The 14493-nt window shown below is 40.8% G+C and overlaps 1 long non-coding RNA gene across 2 annotated transcripts in view; it reads left to right on the top strand.

The window, feature by feature from the left end:
• LOC130683592 (uncharacterized) overlaps window positions 1–14493 on the top strand; it is a 347925-nt gene that overhangs the window by 156261 nt on the left and 177171 nt on the right. The window contains exon 3 of one of the 2 annotated variants that reach the window (XR_008997406.1): window positions 11320–11408. The exons of the other annotated variant lie outside the window; for it this stretch is intronic. This is a non-coding gene — a long non-coding RNA (uncharacterized LOC130683592). Of the gene's footprint in view, window positions 1–11319; window positions 11409–14493 lie in introns of those variants that run through there. 2 annotated transcript variants of the gene reach the window in all.

The raw sequence follows: 14493 nt of genomic DNA, 5'->3' as shown, positions 1-14493 counted from the left end.
TCGTATACGAGTTGGAATTTCTTAGGAAGTGTAGGTCGTCACCCAGACTTCTCTAAGAAGACAGAGTGCTGGAGTCACGAGGAACCTAGTACTAGGAGTTTTCGGCGGAAGGAACGGAAGGGGGGGGGAGGGAGCGTTCTCATCCGCAAAGGAGTCACCTCATTTATGGCTGTTGGAGGAGGGGGCTGAGGGTCCGCCGCAGCCGTGAAGGCCTAAGGCGGGGAGAGTTCCCTCCTCGTCCCCGAGCATCAGGGCCTTGCCGGACGATCACGGTCAATGGTGCTGCGATAGCTCGGGGAAGAGCGGCCCGCTCCGGGGGAAAACTTACCAAAGAGGAGTGGTGAGTGTGAGGAGCCAGCGCCGGAAAAAGAGGACGAGGGCAAGCTGCCGCTGGTGTCAGGGGAAGACGGGGCCCAGTTGGGGTGTCCTGTCTCCCGGGTTTCAGCACCAGTGAAAGGAAAAGAGCAGCACACAGCAGCAATTCACCAGAGAATTCCGCTTTATTAGGGAAAGGTGCTGGGTTATATAGGAAGGGGCATGGGGTGATTGTGGTGTTACTTCTACAGGGCTGGTGGCTATTGGCTAGGTGCTGGGATTGGGAGGGCGAGGGGTGATTGGGCTTCAGGTGGCGCCAGCAGGAACCGAGGACCCGGAAGAGAAGCAGGAGGTTCGCCATCTTATGGGTGGGGGCCCTTCAACCACAACATGAGGGGAAGATTCAGTGAGGAGCCTGAAGTCCTACGGGATTCTGTGGCTCTGTGTGGGAATATGATAATACCGCTCATGCTTTACCAACCTGAATCCCTGTTTCTCTGACAGACCGCAAATACTTCTAGTCGCCAGGTATCACAAATGTGTTTGAGAGCAGTCTTCTCAAATTCTTCTACCATAGCTCGCTTAGGAGTTTCCTCTTCCCCAGGGTTCCCACCAGCTTAATGCGGGTACCCTTGACAAACATGCTCATCTCTGCATTTGCTGCAGCCTGCCAGGTGTCAGAATGGTGGTGTCTTCCCTTTTGTCCACAGTGAGCCTGAAATATATTGACCTTCCCAAAGAAGGAAAAGCTTCCCCCCCTCCTCTCTGGAATGTGCTTTGTTCCCCAGCCCCTTATTCCTTTGTGGCTCAAGAGCCCGTTGTGAAAACGCCTTTCTCCATCTTTGCCTGCAGCAGCTCTTTTCATTTGCCTCAGATGGTGGTCTCTGGACCCAGGCTGGAAAACAGACACTTGTGTGGTCTTCCTCAAAGTGTCTAACCTTTTCTCTGGGTCATTTCTCCTGTCTCGCTTAGCCAAACACCAGGGGCTGTGGGCAAATAAATTATAAAAACTGAGATCTCTTGGACCTGAAAACCAGTTCATCAGACATGCCCAGACATGCCTGAACTAAGCAGCAGGTGCTGCTTAGCTCTCTGCTTGGAACTCTGTTCCCTGATAGCCCATTCCCACCATGCTGGTCTCAGTCAAAGGCTACCCCTTCCGGAAAGCCCTTTTCTGACTGCCTTGTTCAAAGATGTCTATCCACTTCACCTCTACCATCAGTCTCTATCATACGAAGCTGCTTTATTATCCTGCTGTGACAATCAATATCTGCAATTATTTTGTATTTTTCTTGTTAATATTCTGTGACCCTCACCCATTAGACTAGCTCCACATGGTTTGTCCACTGGTGTTTAGAACTGTGACTACCACATGTTATTTGCTCAACAAATGTTTGCTCAATTAATAAACTAGTGAGTTCATGCATCTGAGAGCAGTGAGCTGCAATGGCATTGCATCTGTTTTATCATGCAATTTTTTTTATTTAAAATTTTTGTCTTAAGTCTGACTTATTTTGAGTCTGGTTTAATTTTATTGAAAGCTACTTTGCATTTGAAAACTTGGTCTTGATGGGGTACAAATATGATCTGATTTACTAATAGTACACAAAAATCAGTAAGTTCTGATACCTTACATTATTCCTGTTACAATCCTTTCAATTCTCCTTTCTAACTTATTTTGCATACATATCCCAGTGTGACCCAACTGGAGTTCATGTGGGGTGTGAGCTGCAGTGTTAACTCTGGTGTCTCAGCTGGTGGGCTGGCGTGCCTACCACTATTGCCATTTCACTCTAATCCATGCCCCAGGTTCCTGGGCATTTGCTCTTGGCCTGCTGTGTCTTGCCTCCAATTGCAAATCCCCTTGTCTCACTGACTAGTTGACAACTCAGACCTCTTCAACAATGGTCTGGCCAAAACGGGGCTTGAGTTTACTCCCCATCCTTTTTACATAAATGCTTTGTTCCTTCTGCATGGAGCAGTTCTCCTCCTCGGAGTTACTATTTCTCAATTTCACTTTGGTACAAGCTGGGCCTTTCATTGAAGGCTTTGTCTCTTTGTAAGAGTTCCCAGCATATTTTCCTGCTTATGCATTATTCCAGCTGCAAAAGCAGAGATACCAAATATAGTATACATTAAAATAATTTAAACTCACAGCTTATTGTCAGAGGTTGACCTTAATAGAATGTTATTTTTATTTTGGTCATTGATGGGGTATTCCACTATTCATTTTCATGGATCTACATTAAATATTAAGAAATTTGTGAAAATTATTAAAGCCACTATAGCAAAAAGAAAAAGTTTAAGAGAAAGAGAGGGAAAACCTGTAGCCAGATTGGAGTTAAAGCAGCAGAACACACTTAGCATTGTACTAAAAGTCAAGATAGTCATTCTGTCTATGGAAGCACTGTTTGGAGAAATACCCAGGAAGGTAGGCCCTAAAGTTAAGTCTAGAAGAAACATTAAACCAGTGGGTCTTAATCTTGGTTTCATGTTGGAGTCACCTACACATAAAGACAAAGACAAAAAGAAAAGATACCAGAGTCTTACTCCAGAGATTCTAATTGGATTGGTCTGGGATATGTCCTGGACATGGAATTTTTTTTATTAAAGTTTCGTTAATTACAGTCTTATGTTGGTTTCAAATGTTCATCACAGTGGTTCAGCAGTCCCTGTGATCAATGTATATTGTGATTGCAAATTATTGTGCCCCTTTCTTCCCCTCCCCTTCCTCCCTGCACCAGTCCCAACTCCTCCCCTTAGTAACCACTAGTCACTTCTCAGTGTCTGTGAGTCTACTGCTGTTCTGTTCTTTCTGTTCTTGCTTTATTCTATATTCCACAAATAAGTAAAATCATATGGTACTTGTCTCTCTCCACTTGGCTTATTTCACTGAGCATAATACCCTCTAGCTCCATCCATGTTGTTGCAAAAGGCAGTATTGTTTTTCTTTTTATGTTTGAATAATGTTCCATTTTATATGTACCACATCTTCCTTATCCAGTCATCTATTGATGGACACTTAGGTTGCTCTGGACACAGAACTTAAAAAAAAAATGCTCCCCAGAGGATTCCAGTGTGCAGCCAAAAACCACTGCTTCAAGTAGAGAATAAAACAGGTTAGAACATCTGGCCTTGGGAATAAGTATAAAATACTTGAAAACAGGGAAACATAAATATATGTTGATAAGATGTGTGTATGTGAGAAAGAGTGATTGGTGGGGAAGGGAAGTAGAGAGGAAGGGAGAATGGTGACAGGAAGTTGAGAGGGAGAGAGAATAATCTAAATAAAAAAGATATGGCGTAAATGGCCTCATGGCTAGATTTCCCTAAGTTTTTCCAGAAATCTAGCAACTGTATTACTGTTACTTTTGGTTTTCTTTAATGTGTCTCTCTGGGTGATGGCAACTGACAATTCTGATCGCAAAGATCCTGATTATAACATTTTAGAGCTTTTAGTGTATTATGCAAACAGCTTAGCTTACTAATTACTGCTTCCTTCCCTCTCTGCTGCTTCTTTCCCTAGAAAGTCAGGGCAATTCTGTGATTGGGTATCAATAAATTTTATCTATAAAGAGGGTAAAGAAGTGAAGTAGTAGAAGTCACTCATTTTGTCCAAGAGTGGGGGTGTTTGGTATTTTATGGGTGGTACAGTGACCTTGGTTTTATCTGTGCTTAGACAAAATTATGAAGCAGACTGTGTGTCTCACTTTACCATGGTCTCGGAATACTGTCTGATGTTGGTATTCCTTGAGATTGTTTATGTCCCACAGGAGCATGACCCAGCCTAGCTGTGTAGGCAAGGCCACTTTCTGGATGTCAGGGGCTGGTTTTTTTCTTTTTTCCTTTCAGTAATCTGCAAAGTTATACTTTGCAGAATCTCACTTTCTTTCTGAAACTAGGACATTACCATGATCAAGGAATGTTGGGACTAATACTCTGTCCATTTCTAAACAGCCCCTTTGACGAGAGTGAGGGCAGTAGTGGTTCTCTGCCACTGGTTAGGGGGCCGCTGAGGAGGGCATCATGTTCTGAAACCTTGAAATCTGACATCACATCATAGCCTGCCCCCTCAATTCTTCCCCCAAATGGAACCAGGTCCCCTGTTGTCAGCTCTTGCTTCCATCAGGCTCCTCACCGGTCAGGCCAGGGGTTCTGTGGCCCAGCCTGTGCGGAGGCATGCAGCTTGTGGTGCAATATTCTCCATTCTCCATTCTGCACATCTCACAGCCGAACAGGATCACATGGGAAAGAGAACATTCATGTTGAGTCTAAATTTATTTCTTTGAAAGTCTCTCCTAACTTTCTCCTGTTTTTGCCCAACAATCCTTCAACTTTGGTATTGATTACATGCTTGCTGAATGAATAAATCATCTCACATATACTAAAATTCAATAATATGTGGCCCTTCCTTTGTTAAGGAAGTTTGGAATATGAAAAATCAATGTGGACTATATAAAATGGAATTGGGTAATGAGCCTGGAGCAGATGCAAAAGAAATAAGGCAATTAAGAAAATATAGTTCACGGTACATAACCTTTCAGTGAAGAATGAGAAATGAAGGGGAATCATAGCCTTTATAGTGGCCTAATCATTGTAACTCAGCTTCTTGCCCAAAGAGAAATTTCCTCTGATTCTGTGACATAATTACACTGTGACCCAGGAATGTTGGGTGGTCAGTATCATAAGGGATATAAATAGAAAAACAATAATAAAGAGAATGTATATAATAGGAAAAAATTAATATGATATTGCTGCAAAGAGAAAAGATGTACAGATTTTTCCATTATTGTAGAAAGCAACTCTGATATGCAAATAAAAGGCCAAATGACTTGTTCAAGGTCACCTGGGACCTCAGAGCACAATGGGGGAGTGGATTATTTTCATGCTTTATCTACCAGACCGTGATGTCTCTCAGTAGCAATCTACCTTCAGGCTAAAGTCACCCTATAGCATAGTTAGCGCCATGGTTACTCCAGAGACCTGAAGAGAGCAGAATTGCCATTGCAGGAGCAGGATTTATAGCTGTACTTAGTGAATCTGACTAGTTGTTTTTGTAAGAACATAAATGTTAGTATGGAGAAACAAAATTTAGTCTTGATAGCCACTGTGCAAATGTTGACTGAAAATGCTTCATCAGTGATTCATCTAGCTAAAAAAGAAATAGTATATTTATGAACTGCTGTGAAAAAAATCTCTGAAAGATTCACATTTGGACTACATTGTAATAAAGGTAATCTTATAGATTATTCAATGGAATTATATGGGGAACAGGCTACTGTGGTGATTCTGAAAATTACCTGTATAAATAAAGTTAAATTGGGAGGGTGGACCATTGTGTCTTTACATAGAAAAAGTCGTTCTACTTTTTAGGATACTATGTAAGATGTACTAAAATGGAGATTATCACTTACTTTCTTGAAAAATCATTGCCATTATAGTACAGTAGAACAGTACTGATAAATAATTGTATTAAAGTCAGAGGAAACATTTATATGCACACACACACACAGACACACACACACGCACACACACACACTCCACAACATATTTTCAATTATTATACTGAGGTTTGAAAGAAGCTAAAAGTAACTACTATTATAATGTAAAAGATCAGACATATAAATTGCAAGATCAGTCAACTAGCATGCCACAGGGTTGAAACCAAAATACAATTGAATCATACCTTTTGTAGTTTATTTATCAGACTTTGATGATACACCTGCTCTAATGTAGGTCTTTGGTATACTTTTTATCAAATCATACTCTGTTTGCCTTGAAGTGATGGTGACAATCTGAATGATATTTGGGGCTAGGAAAAAAGAAAGGTTGGCAAGAGTGACTTGTTTTCTGAGTGAGAGTGGCATAGGGGAGCGCTTTTCTGGGAGAGCACTCTCCACTTCTTTAGTCAGTCATCTAGCTCACTAGTTCTTCATGTAAGTTAATGTATTTCTGCCTAGAATATTCTTTATGTAATTACCTGTCATGCTCAGCCTCTTTTTACTTATTTTTCCTGCTGTCCCAGGATAGCCACAAGAAGTGTACAGAATCAAATTTATTGATAGCCTGTAACATTTCCAGTCAAGGCGTGGACATGGAGTGTCAGTGAGTAATTTGGTGCCTCAGTTCCACAAATGCCATGTTTGTGACTAATGCATTCTTGAGACATGTCCAGGACAAAGCAGGCCTTGTCAGTGATATGAGCTATACTTTGTTTGCAAACACAGGTGTTGTTGTGGTCTGCTGCTCCCCACTAGCTCTCTCCCGAACTGTCACACCTCTTCCACAGCAAGCTCTCAGCCCTGTTGGGAGGGCCGTCTTCTCTCAGCTCAGGGGCTGCCATCCTGCCTAGCCTTATACTCTCCAGCTGGTCTGACTATGGCAGAACTGTTGTTGACGTAGCAGATGGTCTTGGTATTCCTGAAAGCCAGCAACGCATTTGCCATTTCCACCCCCATGCCCTTGGCTCCTGTTTCTTCTTCAAGTGGTTTGGGTCATTTTTAGCAAACCTGTATATTCAGATGATTTTTTCCTAAATATCAGATGAGGAACATCATAACACATAAATATCCTATCAGAATATAAGCAGAGGCAGTTATTAGGGATCTTTCATAGAAAACCCATAAGCTGAGATAAAGTTTGCTTGGCATGATAGATTCTTAAATGATTCAGAAGGAGCAAACAGTGAGTAAATTTTAAATATTGGAGGCATGAAGATTCAAGCAGTGAGATGTGGCTAATGGATTGTGCTAGAAGAAAGTAAGTCTAACATTCATGGTTTTGAAGGCTTCTTTAAAAATAATATGCCATTGAGTAATGTTCATTCTTACTAAACACAAGAAGACTTGAGAGAAGGCTGAGTAAAATTGAGTTAGAGAATATTCCACAGCAGGGACTTCAGAACCAAAGCAAAGCAAAGGTGCCATAACAACTTGATCTGGGACCCAGTCCAACCATTCTGAAAAATTAAAGCAGACTAATTTATTCTTCTTTGCTTGCCCCATGCAGTCAGGCAATGTGAACTATTTCTTAAGCTCACTAAATAATGGTGTAAAAACTCTGTTTCACTCAGGCTATGTAAATACCATTTTGGAAAATGCTCATTCTCCCAGAAAGGATGGCACAGATGAGAAAGAGACATGAGTAATGCTGGCTCCACAAGGTCCAGCCAGCCTCTTATGAGTCAGCATACCTTTCCAGGCCCATAGGAGTCACCAACTGAGAGGATCCTTTGGATTGGCTAGCAAAGGATGGGCGAGGACCCTGCCTCCAGGATGTGACAGTTAAAACATAGTTTATTAGGTACAAGTGTTTTCTTCTCAGGTGGTAGTAATGATCACAACAGTAAAATGCTTTGCTAACTGATTCCTCTAAATGCAGAGTCCTAAGAATGGGATCATAGATCCATATGGATGGAGGGAGTGTGTAAAAAGGATGGGAGGACTTTGTGGAGGTGAACATAGGATGTTCCAGGTAGGACAAGTTGAATGAGGAAAACCAATCTGAGTGTGAGATATATGGGGGTGAGGTGGGAAGAAGACGTACACATGGCCCATGAGCAGAAGGACCAGCTCCTGGGTCATGATGAGTACTTAGGGGAGGAGTGGCACTGGGTACACAATCTAATCTCCAATTCCTGCCTGCTCTGTTGATTAACATTAGTAGGGTCTCCAAAGTAACACACTGCTTGATTAAAAGGTTCATTTCATAATGGAAAGCAGCTCACCCAACAAAGAATATTCTGGTAACCCTACCATCAAATCTAGCTTGCTGTCACCAAGCACAGAAGAGCTAGTATACTTAAGAGAATTTATGTAATGTGAAAAATATTTAACAACTAGGTGGAATGGACACCAAGCAGTCAGAACAGACATAGTCATAGTGCTAGAGTATTTGCCAGACCATGGGGAGGTCAGAGGGAGCCTGAAGGGGTGGGAGATGAGGTTTTGGGATAATTCTAAGGACACCCAAGGATTTCCATATTCTAATATACCAGCCAATACAAGGCCTGAAGGCAACTAATGTTCCCATAAGTCATGTAGTGAAATAGATTTGTTTACAACATGTTGAGAGTCCTTTTCAGAAGCAGTAATAAAAGTTTATAGAGCCAAGAAAAGAGCCCACATTTGAGACCTTTCTCACCTGTGAAGGCTCCTTACTCTTTATCAAACTACATTTGGTTTAGCCAAATGAAAGAAATAATTCAAAAAGCATCATCTCATACCTTCTCTCTTCAATAGTAGACAGGAACTGCAAGGAAGAGCGTTCAGCAAAGAGTTTAAATCCAGATGACATTAAACACTAGGAGCATTAAAACTCAGGTCGGGTTGATCTGGTCCTTACTGATTAACCTCAGATTCTCAAACACACACATATTCAGAACAGATGTTATCTGAGGATGCAGTAATGGCCTGTGATCCAGATTATTACTTTGGGCTGTAGAGCCCTTGACATATTTGAGAGTACTGCTAATTCCTAGAGTGTGTTTGGGTTCCAAAGCATTTTGGAAACATTTGGTAAATGTGTGCAAACATAACCTATGTGTAATTGTCCTTGAAAACACGTATGTTATTGGCTGTTTACTGACTATATAATCTTTTTCTTGAGAAATAGCAGGTCATCAAAATTTTAGGAAAATAGACTCCACACAAACTCATGTAGCATAGCTCAGCCTAAGGTCTTGAATATTTATTAGTTTTTCCTAATGTAAAATGCATCTATCTATCTATCCACTTTCTTACTACTTACTACAAATATTCCTCTTCTTTTTTCTAGGGAAAGAGTAATCTTAGTGATCTATATTAATTTTCATGATATATTTTTCTTAATATATTTTCTTAGTGATCTATGTTAATGTATATTAATTCTATATTAATTTAAAAAATTGCTTTAGATGAAAAAAAAGAGATTTCATGATTTTTTTCATAAAGAAATTTTCTTTGTATTTAAAGTAAAGTATTTGATAAGATATACCACAGAGGGAGAGGTTGAGTCAAACTCAAAATAGTGCTGTGGTAAATTGTGCCAATTAGAGGTAGATTCCAACATTGGAAAAAAATGTTTTTTCCAGGCTTTGTGTGGTTTTATTTAAAAGATGTCCCACCTGAGTTCTAAATTTATTTCTCAGAGCAGCTAAGCTCCTGGGAGAGAAATTATACTGCAAGATAAGAGTTTATAAGGAAATACATACAGATACACCCTCACAAATCACATTGAGTGCAGCTCCACCACACACCCCTGCTCAAGAGCCTACTAGAATTTCGGATGAGTAAAAATGTAGAATGAAAGTGATTCTTTCAGAAATCATAATGATTAATTAATAAAGAATGCCTAAATTAGGGTCTTTGAATTTGTCTTTCAACAACCTGTGTTTTTAGCCTATTCTATACTACAGATAGCCCTCTATACCCTCCTCCCATGAATTTTGTCAAGACCACTTTGACTTTGTATTGCAGCAACGATTTAAGAGTTTAAGTTGTACTTGTTTTACCTCTGCTTTTCCCTTGCTCTATTTCAAGGCAGAATCCAGGCTATGAAATTCCTCACTGCATAGATGTTAACATGGCAGGAAACATAAGCAATCTTAAATCCAAAGCCGCTGTTTTGTTTTATGTAAAATACTGCAGCCCTTTAGAAGAGAGGGAGTCCCAAGGTTGGTGAGGAACCAGGGAGAGGTTTGAAAGTGGGAAAGAGCTAAGAATAGGAAAAGGGGAAAGGACACAGAGGCTTATGCTGTGGACTGAATACCTGCAGTCTGGCAGAACCAGGGAAAGGGAGGAGGCTTCAAAGGGGATGGCTCTGTTTGCCCAGACTGACCCAAATTCCTGTGCCCCAAGTGTGACCTAAGAGCTGGGTTGTTAGATACAAGAAGAACATAGTAAATGGCCTCAGAAATAGAGTGAAAATCGAAGGATCTCAGAAGGACCTTTTAGAAGACCATAACTTTGTTTTATCCTTATCTTGGCCTTATCTGAGCCTTATCCATGAGCACATGTGTGGGTGTGTATGTGTGCTGTGTGCATGCACACGGTGGGGTGGGGCACTGGAGGATGAGGCCCAGCATAAGCAGGAATTCCAAAGGGATGGGTCATTGTTAGAACTGAACCAAGGTGACTTAAGGAAATAAAGATACGATATTTCTCCCACTTGTGTGGACTAAATTCATCTCTACCAGAGATGACCATTGAGGATTATACATAAAGGAACCAAACCTTTAGGTTTGAATATAAATGGAAGCTTTTTGTTTTCCAGGAAGATAAATACATCTCACTTATTATGTTTATCTTTCACAAAGTTACTTCATGACAAATTGTGCACATAATATATCTGTGTCCTACCCTGCCAAATGAGGCAATTTATTGTTTTGATGCCTTCAGCCTCTGGAGAGGTGCAATTAATGTTACTCTTTGCTAAATCTCAAAGCGCTCTGAATCATTCCACATATCCTTACAGCCAGTGTTTGCACACACTGTGCCTACTTTCCACCAAACACTGACCCAGGTTTTGGAAGGTGAAGATAAATCACCTACCATTCAGCTTCCAAGGTACACAGAGGCCCCATGTTGAGAAGCTATTTCATTCCCATGTTTCTGACCCTAGGAGGGAACCCTTGTATTTAACAGAGATCAGCCAACCAACAGTTTCTCACATTTGAATGTTTGGCCAAGGGCATGTGCATCTGTCCCACTCCTCTTGAAGAAAACTTGCACTGAGAACAGATAATGCTTCCCATTCCCCATCATGCCTTCAGAATGCATATAGCAGGCATGATGAATATGAGCATATGCTAGATATAAGACTGTATTTCACAAAAATAGAAGCCAATCTGTATATTTCAGTATGGGCTTACTGATCTCCACATAATATGATTTCGAGTAAATTTACTTTATATAGATCTGCCAGCTCCTAAATATTTGGTACACTAATCAGTATCTTACCCAATATCCTTTCATCGTTTTAGATGAGACTATTGCCATCTTCATACAACCTGTGCTCTTTTTTCAGTCATTCAGCATTCTGTACAACACAACTAAGTGCCAGGAACTGGACCAGGTGGGGGAGGTTAAGCATGAAGGCCACCCTCCCTACTTTGGTTAAGCTCAATGCCTTTTTTAGATTATATTAGCATTTTCTTTGCTCTTTTCACTTAAGGAAATACTTTTTTTTTCTTCTTGAAAAAAATATTGAGTAATGATCCAGCAATATAGAATGTGAGTAAAGTTTAGAGATATTTTGTGAGTGGAACCATAAACCAGGCCTTCTCCCTGAAGACCCTTTTTTTTTTAAATTTTTTTACTCTGCAACATGTATTTTTTCTGTTTCTACATGTCTGTGGCAGAAAAAATAACTTGGAGATGAAACAGTGGTGTTACTCTAAAAGCAATCATCTGCAAAATTTAGATTCTCTCTACAATGACTGCCTTGAAAAATGAAAAATTCAGCCACACAATTGATATTTTAGTTTTGAGAATATGAAACCACTCATTTGACTGACTTTCACTACATGAACTGTTTAGTCACTGTTGAATGATGTGCCCCTTAGGTAAGACAGCCTGAGAAATTGTTTCCAAACCATTTGGTACTCACATCTTTTCCCACCACAATTTTCAGCCCAGTTTCAAGACCATCCACTTAGCTACCAGGCACCTTCTAGGGTGCTGACTTTTCCATACAAAGGTTTGTACACCTTCTTCATCCATTGAGCTCTCTCTGGAGTGACACTTCAGTTGTCTATTGTAAGAGAACTGGCTTTATAAGTCACGTTCCCTCCTTTCAGCCATGGGTTTTTCCCATTTTAATCCCAATAAGAGGTCAGAATGTTTGCCTTCTGTTCTTTAGCATTTTCATTCACCTCTGGTCACTGTTCAAAGGTAACCTAGAAATTGTGCACAGGGAGAAAACTAATGTTTCCTATGCTTTGCACAGTTACCATAGGTTACGTACCAACCACAGTCAGTGGTCAATAACTGGTGTGGAATAAATGAATAAAGAAGTGATTGAATGGCTATAACCAAAAGTCAGTGCATAATAATGAATATTAGAGTGACTAATCAGATGCCATAGGAATTACTTAAATATTTTTACCACATTGCATTTTTTTTCCAAGTAAGAAATATTTTTCCTTCCAGTGTTGGCCAGCTTAGGATCTCCTCTTATTTCACCCAGTGACCAGGCAGGAAACAACATATATAAAAGGATCATTGAAGAGCACTTCATGAAAGGAGGGTTTACAGTGATGTGGGCAATGCGCAAAGGAGAGTGCAGCACGCTGAAACAGCATGAGGGCTGGGGTGGGAAGCAGTCCGTACTGGATAGAGCAGCTGGATGGAGAGGGCTGCTCAACAGGCATGGTGATAACTTGGCAGAGAGGAGTGCTTATGCCTCCTTCTCCACTAACCCTTCAGTTTCTTGGCCAGTGTCTTCCACTGGCTGGACCGTAAAGTGAAGAACAAGGAAGCCTGTTGGTGCAGGCCCTGGAGATTAAAGGCCTGGGGCCTAGAGCAGGGTGGAATGTGGATTCCGAAGGGCAAAACAAAAACACCGACACGTCTTCTCCAGCTGAGGTGGCTAATTGGTGATCTATCAGTATTCACCCTTTCCTCCATATCTCTGTGCAGGATAATCAGAAGTAAGGAGAACATAATGGAAAACATGGGTTTCACTGTGGAAGTCCAACAACCAAAAAAGTATTGCAACAGAAAAGAAAAATAGAACTTCAATCTATTTTTGGTTCTTAATGGTGTACTTTGTAGAAAATCAAAGTTCAACTGTATTAGTGTCCCTCAAATTTGTTTGATAAAAGGTCTAAAAATTGTCCATATAATTTTTACCATTTGTATTTGTAAAGAAAGAAGTCTTCAATTCTGTCTTTAAAAAATGCATTGGGTTCTCTAAGAGTGGAGCCTGGACAGGGATTTTCCAAGGGAGTGCTTTCAGGAGAAATCTTCAAAGACAATAGGAAAGCAGGATGGCGTGGGAGAAGCTACACAAAGGTGTGGTTCAGCTATGTAGCCTCAGGCTGATTCAAAGGGGAGCTCTGGCACCGGAGACATAGAATTAGTCCTTAGAAGCAGGCTGTTCTGGTGGAAGCATTCCTTCCAGACATCTCCAAGCAAGGGGGCTGTCCTTGGCTGATGGTGATTATCCAGGAGCAGGGGCATCTGTGACCCACCAGAAACCAACACCAGCAACTGGGGGATGGGTCACTGGCCCAGAAAAAGATATCTGGGTGGGACACAACAACTACTAGTTACATGTAAGCTTGCAGGCAGAATCCTCCTCACCCACAAATATTTCCATATTCTAACTTGAGGGGCTGATATGTCATTTATCACTTTGCAGTATACAGTGAATCATCTTATGTCTGGGAAAGTCTTATGAAGCAATTAGGTAATTGGCTTAGATAAGGTTGACCTGAAATAAAGTTGTGAAATTGAGGTTTGGTTGCAAATACAACCGTCTTTTGAAGCTTCCCACCAGAAGCCCTCTATCTGTCTTCTTTTTTTTCTCCTTCATGGCTTCCTCTAACTCCTCCCCTTTTCATTTTACACATTCAGGAGTTGTTCTGAGACCCATTCCTATGTGGCTTTACTGGATGCTGAGATGTTAAGTGATAAGATTTAATCAGGAATGACATTAAAAATATTCATGTTATTATCAGTCAGCAGCAGCCAGTCAGAACATACCATGGATGAAGCTTCCCTACAGGGCAAGGTGCTAACCTTTAGTTGTTGAGTTATTGAGAGATGGGACACTGAGGTGGGCTGAGGCAGCTGAGGTGGGGTGGTAGGGCTCTGGGTTGAGGAATGCTCAGGACATAACCTGATTTTGGACCTGCTGGAAAGTTTCATTATGGCTATATGACCTCCTACTGACTAAATATCAGCCTGGGAAAGTTGTTTCTGATATTTGTTTTTATTGTTAATGTTGCATTGCTTTAAATCAAACCTTAGTAACTATGGCTTTGAACCCTGAGGCAGTCTCCCAAATCACAAGAGAAGTCAGAAACTCAGAAGACCAATCTCCAATATAATTACAGTCATAGCTGTAATTTAACCCTTAATCAAGATTCCCATGAAACTTTTGCATGTAGTGTAAAACAGAAAGCTAAATAGGAACATAGAAACATACTGTCATTATTAGGTCATTATTTATTACACATTTTGACAGAAAGTTGGA

The sequence above is a fragment of the Manis pentadactyla genome, chromosome 1 (assembly GCF_030020395.1).
Source record: "Manis pentadactyla isolate mManPen7 chromosome 1, mManPen7.hap1, whole genome shotgun sequence".
Lineage (NCBI taxonomy): Eukaryota > Metazoa > Chordata > Mammalia > Pholidota > Manidae > Manis > Manis pentadactyla.
The sequence above is the reverse complement of the archived record's forward strand: the minus strand, read 5'-3'. Positions and strand labels throughout refer to the sequence as shown.